The sequence below is a fragment of the Dermacentor andersoni genome, chromosome 9, assembly GCF_023375885.2.
Source record: "Dermacentor andersoni chromosome 9, qqDerAnde1_hic_scaffold, whole genome shotgun sequence".
NCBI lineage: Eukaryota > Metazoa > Arthropoda > Arachnida > Ixodida > Ixodidae > Dermacentor > Dermacentor andersoni.
Window position 1 is genome coordinate 95,602,349 of NC_092822.1, and position 7,256 is coordinate 95,609,604.

A 7,256-nucleotide genomic window follows, 5' to 3' on the forward strand; every position below is an offset into this window, starting at 1 on the left:
TGTCACCAAGACATCATGCTTAGTCATACTGCAGGTTTCATTTCAGAGAAATTTTATCAAAGGTGAAGACACATGCCCTGTGCATCAAATCCCTATTTTTTGTTTTATCATTTACAATATCCATAATGTCTGGCATAAATCCAGTCTTGAGTGATATTGCAGATAGCCAGGTTCTTAACATTTTTACTGTTGGAACGCTAAGGGTTTTTGCCAGGTACCTGTATGCCTTTGGGCTACTGAAATGGAGGTGAAGGGTAAACTGGCATATGAACACAATGAATTTCTAAAAAGTCTTTGTTGAGGTAAGTGGATGACTGGGCCGATATCCGCGCTGGTGGGATGATGGCCGAGGCTGTTTTCAGTCTTGACACGGAACTCCATATGCATGCCATTTCATCCAAATATTTCTTCATGTTTCTCTTGTTTCTTCATAGGGTAAAAGCCTTCCAAATTTGGCTAAAGCCCCTTTCTGTAGGTGTAAATGGCAGCTCCTGCGATGAGGACCAAGATGTACTTGGCGCAGACTCTGTGGGGGCAGAAGAGTAACACGTAAGATACAGCACAGGCAAGAAGGTCAACACTTAGCTGCACACTAGCTATGAACGCACCTTGAACGACTGACTGGGTCGTGCTGACTGGGTCGAGACGTGCTTGGGACAGGCTCTGTTGGGGCAGAACAGTAACACATCAGACGCAAGAACACATGCCATGAGGTCAGCTATTAGCCGTACATCAGCTCTTTTTTAAAAAGAAGGCTTATTTTGCAACTTCAGGAAAAATAAAGGGTCGGTCCACTTCACTGCGTTGAGGCTACTACTCATCATGCATTGTAATGAAAGAAAATCGCTTGTTTTCACAAGCAAATAAGCTTGCATTTCTCTTGTGACCTTTACTGTGCTACATGTCAAGCTGCTCTCGTGCGCAAGTGTAGCATGACTTTTGTGTCAAAGAAATGTGGTGGTTGTTTACAAGTACCATTGGTTAATCGAATGAGTCATTTCAAAGTGAGGATCAACGGCGAATATCTCGGCATACTTTGATTTCCAGATGACATTATTCTGTTCAGAAACACTAGGGACGAGTTATAGCAAATGTTTGGGGAACTTAACAGAAAAAGTTTAAAAGTGGGGTTGAAGATTAATATGCAGAACACAACGCTAATGATCAATAGTCAGGCAAGGGAGCAAGAATTCAGGATCGCCAGTCAGCCTTAAAGTTTTTGAAGGAGTGCATTTACCTAGATCAACTACACACATTGGACTCTGATCATGAGAGGAAAATTTACAGAATTAAAATTGTCAGCTCCTGACTGGAAGCTTACTATTATCACTGAAAATAAAGGTATACAATCAATGCTTTCGTTAAGGACTGCGCATGCAGCGTTGGAATGATAAATGTTAGGCGTAACGTTGAGACAGGAAGAGCGGTGTGCATCAGAGAACAAACGGGGATAGCCGATATTCTTTTTGACGTTAAGAAAAAAAATGGAACTGGGCAGATTATGTAATGCGTAGGTTAGATTACTGGTGGACTTCTACCACTGTGCCATTACATTTCAAGAAAGATCCTTTTTGGTCCCATATGGATTTGACACAAGAGATTAGGCAAACTTATGTAGTGTTTTCTTTTTATGTTTGAAATAATATTACTAAACGGCAAATAGGAAGAAACATTCAAATGATCCTCTAATACATGACATGCATCTCAAGACTAGCAAGCCAATACAGCATTTATCAAGGATTTTATTTCTGAACTCATTTTGTTTACCTTGTAGCAGCAGCCAAAGTCCACACAATGGCCGTGTTGTAGCAAACAGTAGCTTCTCTTCAATGCGTGGAGTGCCCTGCTTTACACAGGCTCCATCCTTTTTACTGCGTGTCTGGGAAAAAAAATATTGACTTCATCAAAAATTAAACAAAGAAAAATTTCGTTATGTGAAATGCAAAAAGCTGTTACAATGTAACGGTTTATGACTGCAGAAAACATGCAAACGTGCACTGTTTGTTCTAGGATGCTTAAGCAGCATGTTAACCCCAGAAAGCTCGAACACCGCTCCACGTCAAAAAAAAAAAATTGCTCACATGTATTTCTGGTCACAGAATATATTTGTGTGAAGAAAGCAGCAAAATTATAATTCAGTAAAAATGAATTAGTATGAGAATTTTACTAATTAATTTGCTGAACTATTCACAACTGAACACTCCCTCTAGAATGTAGGCTGCACATTGGGTGTAGAGCACAAAATCAGATTTGTCAGGCAAAAAATTTAGCATATAAAATGATGCGTTAGGCTTTGTGGGGTTCAATAAATATTGCTACTGTTCATAACATTGATGTCTGCCTAACTACAATGTGCGTCAACAGCTTAAATATTATTAGGATCACAAATGACAGCATTTATGGGCTCATTTATACACTAGGAGTGGTCACACTACTAGTTCAACAAGCAAACGCATGAAAGACATGAATCTATTAGGACTTTATATGTATTTTTCTTTCCACGAACGTCATGTACCGGTTCCCTATTGCAAAAATAAACGCCCTAAGGTAAACCAAACTAAACACACACAAGAACTTGGAACCAACAACAATGAAATATTTTTGAATTATCATCCGTGCAACTCTTTAATGCATTAAATTAAATACTTTCACTTCAATTTGCCAAAAGAAAAAAGTTGTCAGTGGACACGAAAATGAGCCACTCAGTCGTCCATGCCCACAGATACAAGGTGAAAAAAGCGACGCAAGTTCCGATATCTTTTTTCGAGATTTTGTGTGTATAACGACCGCCTTCTGCGAGTGTGCGGCGTTTCTGACACCCACTGTCGTACAAGATATCCTTGATGTGACCAAATAGGGCAACAAAGGAAGACAATAATTAGAAGTAAACTCTGACTCACAAATGTTCGCAACCAAAGGTTTATTTCGATAACAACAGAAAGTTCTGACAGCAGATATGTAATGCAGGATATAGTTAGTTATCTCCGCCTGAAAGTTAATGGTAGCACTATTGCACAAGGATTCAGGCAGCAATATTAAACGACTCACTGGTACTGCTGTCGTCTGTCGCAGACTACGGTTCCCGTTTGGATGCTGACGCATAGCTCACAACCGAAACCTAGCTTTCAGGCTTTCATGTCCGCTTGAAAACACATCCGTTCACCCCAATTTAAATAATGCAAGACATCGGAGCACAATAAACTAGTTCTAACAACAAAGAAGCAACCACTTTAAGCGTACGAACGAATCAATCCGTGCCACCGTGCACTCGAAAATACCGGTAAAAATTTTAAATTTTAATCCAGGCCAGAGGTCATGTGGGAAATCAATGATGCTGAAAGCTATTTACATTTATAGTGACAAAATAAAGAATAAACTTACTAATACAGAGTACAATACAAGTATATGTTTAGCAACGATAATTTTGTACTGTTTTTTATGTAATGAAAATGCTTCGACAAATGTAGGAGAAAGGTTGTAAGGTAAAATTGCGCTTATTAGGCCGCCTCTAGCGGGAGATATTTAAACTAATGCGAGCATCCTTTAAGTGCCTCCACTATGCTTGTTTTGTTAGCAGCAGCGGCGGTCAATTTTTTTCGCCCGCTATGGCCATTTGTTGAATTTGATTGTGCTTACCTCTGACCACGGCTGCTCGATAAAACGCATGAGGAGTGGCCAATGTTTTTAGATTAGGTCAGTTTAGATGTTTAGATTAGGTAAGCTTAGGTAATGTTTAGATTAGGTAAGCGCACGCGGTCGCCATGGCGACACAGCGGGCCCCTCCCGTCTCAAGCGCTGAGGAGGTGCTGCGGTCGCGTTAGGATTGGAGCTACTGTATATGCTACCTAAGGTACCAGAGTTGCGCATCTGTTCTATCAAGCCGCTAGCGCTTCTATTGGCAGAACGTCATCATGTGATAGTCAAGCAACCGTGCATGGCGGAGAAGCAGATGCTGAGGCCACTTTTTGTATTTTGCGATGCCGCCGCTGCAGCGAACTGGACTAACACAAGTTTATCGCCAGTCAAATTCAAAGCGAATCCGGCCGATTTTGGCGTTCGCTGTTCGCGTGCTGGCTAGCTGCGGAGCAACAACGCAATGTGCGCAGCGTATCTCACTGTTGGTTCATCGCAGTGTCATCGCAGTTCCATCGGAATGATATAATGACCGGGTGCCCTGCTCCCAAGTGCACGAATCGCTCTGAAAGCGGGAAAACCTTTTATTCGATCCCATGCACCACACTGCTTTCACTGAACTGTGACAAAAAAGGCAGCTCACATTTTCATAATAATGCACTGCTTGGGTTGTTTCTGAACATAAAATGGGTTATTACTAAGTAAAGATATTTCGTCTGCTACTACTTATGTGAAGCAGGAGGCAAGAGGAATGAGTGTCATCATTTAACATACAGTAATGGCGTAACTGTACTTTGCATTACTACCTATAATGTAGCTATGTCAATCCTGTAATAGAGAAACCTTAACAACACTCCCACAGAAGGCTACTTTTGGAATCCCTGAAGTCCATTCCATTCCCTGCAGTGAAACGCACATAATGGAGGGACACTTGCAGATGTGGCTGATATCCAGTGCCTGCTGGTACGTGGGCACGTTTCTACAGCAAATATAATGGCGTACCAGAGTCGAAATACTAATGGTTGGTCATTGACTCACCAGTAATATTTTAGACTGCCTACGCGTTGAGAGCTTTGGTGCATAGGCCTCATTATATTTATTACAGCTCACTTTGTAAAAGAGCACAAATTGATAAAGCTCAATATATCAATGTTCGCGCGCACATACACCGCTATTTCTTTTTTTCGGAAATTCGCATTTTGGCTTTATTGCCAAAAAAAGAGGTAGTTGCGGCGCGGTTCTTTTTGTTACTGTTTGCATGTTAAAAGAGCACCGCACTGCTCTTAGTAGCGTATTTATCTTTGCTGAAACAAAATCTGAGTTGCAAGCAATGTTCAAGCAAAGGAAAAATACTCAGGCATCTGATTGTTTACCTCAGTTGCTAAAGTTTATCCAGTTTTTAATGCACTATGTTATTTCGAACCTTATACTACCTTGTTAAGTAGCTTTTCTATCAAATAACATCAACATATTCCCTAAGACTGTTCGGTGCGATCTAATTGTTACCGTCGAGGTTCATGAATGCTGCATCTGACCGGCGTGTATAGAATACACAATCTATTCTAGATGCGCTAGTGCCCATACGTTATTAGGTCAAAAGTTCCTAGAAGGTGCACATGTGACTACTAGTCCAAAAAACAACTGTTAATATTTGCGCTGCATCTTAGGCCACGCGCTAAAAAATAGCACCTTTTCCTTGACTATCTAGTCCGCTGTTTCGATTCCCCTTGTTTGCGATTAGGTGGGAAAGCGGTCCACAAGCGAGGCGAAAGTGCTCGCGGTCGATCGACAATCCGGTAGGCATGTCGCCTGCAAAAACAGAGTGCCGCTTCGCCGCACATATTTGGTTGCTTCCCAGGCAAGATGGCGGACGTACGCGCAACTCTGCTACCTTAGGTACCATATACAGTAACTCTAACGGATTGGCGACAGAGGGTCATCTGCTACTTCTCCATGTTGACCAGCGGAAGCAAGCCATTTTCGCATCAGTGAAATTTCAGTAAAGACACTAGAGAAGGCCTAATTGAATATTGCTTACTCATATATGAAAGCTGCGAGAGTCCCTGCACAATATTGGATCACTTGTGTTTCATTCAAGTGGCCTCATTCGTAGCTCTTTCTTGGGTCGATTCTTAGGTGCGTCTGCGCTATTCTCGCACATGTACCTATAGTTATCATATATGCATGTTTAAACCATCATATAAATAAAGCTTGCGAATATATTTAGAAGCCATCGTGCCACTTGAGCCTAACAACGGAAATTCGAAAGTCGCACTACTAGTCTTATACGACTGAGCGCCACAATGGTGCAGTGTTTCAAGTCAGTAAGCACACCTCACTGCTGGGATACTTAACATTAACGGCACAGTTCATCTGAAGATGCCTCACGTACGTACTAATCTTGGCTTTTCATTAGAATTTTCCCACCAGCTACGAATGAGACACGTAAAGTGGAGAAAGTAATAAAAAAATAGAGCACAGTCCAATGCACGACATACTGACAGCTCTGTTTAGCAAAGCTTCAAATACCAATGATGCGTTTATTCACCAATGCAGTCAATTCACGCTTCACATCAACTTCACCTTCTCACAAAAGCAATAGCTCAGGAAGCAGTTAGCTGTTTGCATGCGTAATTTGCAGCGAAACGCATTCGCAAGGCAATGTAGGACTGCAACAATTCTGCAGTAAGTGTTGTGAGTAGTGCACCCAACTCCCTGTATACCGCAGCTTTGGAGTGAATACAGGATGTCCCAGGTGTCCATGCAGAGGTTGTTTTTTTGCAGTAGATTAGAGATTTTACCTTCGACGCCTCTAAGCTTGTAGAATAAATCCCATGAAGGATGCTTACGGCATCCTTCCTTAACTATCAGCTGTTAGGAAACCTTCTGGGCACTCTTTACGTGATGACTGGATTTCATCGATGTATGCAATACACTTCTCATGTTTCGGAAAAGTGTGTACGAGATAGCCACACAAATCATACCCAACGCAATCTTGTGCCCCTGGCATGCTGTATCCATGATCTGGCGTAGTGTCTCCCTTTGCCAGATCACTCTTTGGTGAAGTCCATAGCTTCTACAGCTTTAACTTGACCACAGCTTAGAGCTGTTCATGTGTTGTCAGCCGTTCTGTCGTTCCTGCTTTCATGGTTTGTTGAACAGAAGCAAGTATGAAAGTTGGCTCTGCCACGACATCGCCAGTGATGCAAAACTTTATAGGTGTGTGCAGACTTAAAAGCCTGCATATGTGCGAGCTCATGATAGTCTGGTGGTCTTCATCCCCTTCCAAGCATCTAGTGACTCCGAAGAACCCCTGAGAGAAAAAAAAGTGAAATAAAGGCTGTTTCCCTGAAACATTTACAAACACCTGCGTCCCTATACCAACAGATATGTGACATATGTAACCTTTCAAAAGGTTTCTTCATTTCCTACTTCCAAGGCATCCTGGTTGAGTTTTCCTGTAAGGACATAGTGTGCTCCTTTGGAATAAAGGTATGTGATCAAATCCGAGACAGACGCTAGTGTCACTCGGAGGGACTCCATGGTCACTTGTGAGGCAAACGTAACAGTTCCCTCTCTGATGTGGTTCTGCTCGGTCACATCTACAAGTCGAAGGAATTCTT

General features: G+C 41.9%; 1 long non-coding RNA gene across 1 annotated transcript; it reads right to left on the reverse strand.

Annotated features, from left to right (window-relative positions):
- Positions 1–469: 469 nt before the first annotated feature.
- On the reverse strand, positions 470–2,609 carry LOC140213233 (uncharacterized). Its single transcript, XR_011890176.1, has 3 exons — positions 1,768–2,609; positions 609–663; positions 470–526 (listed from the first exon to the last, which is right to left on the reverse strand). It is a non-coding gene; the product is annotated as an uncharacterized lncRNA (long non-coding RNA).
- Positions 2,610–7,256: the final 4,647 nt, after the last annotated feature.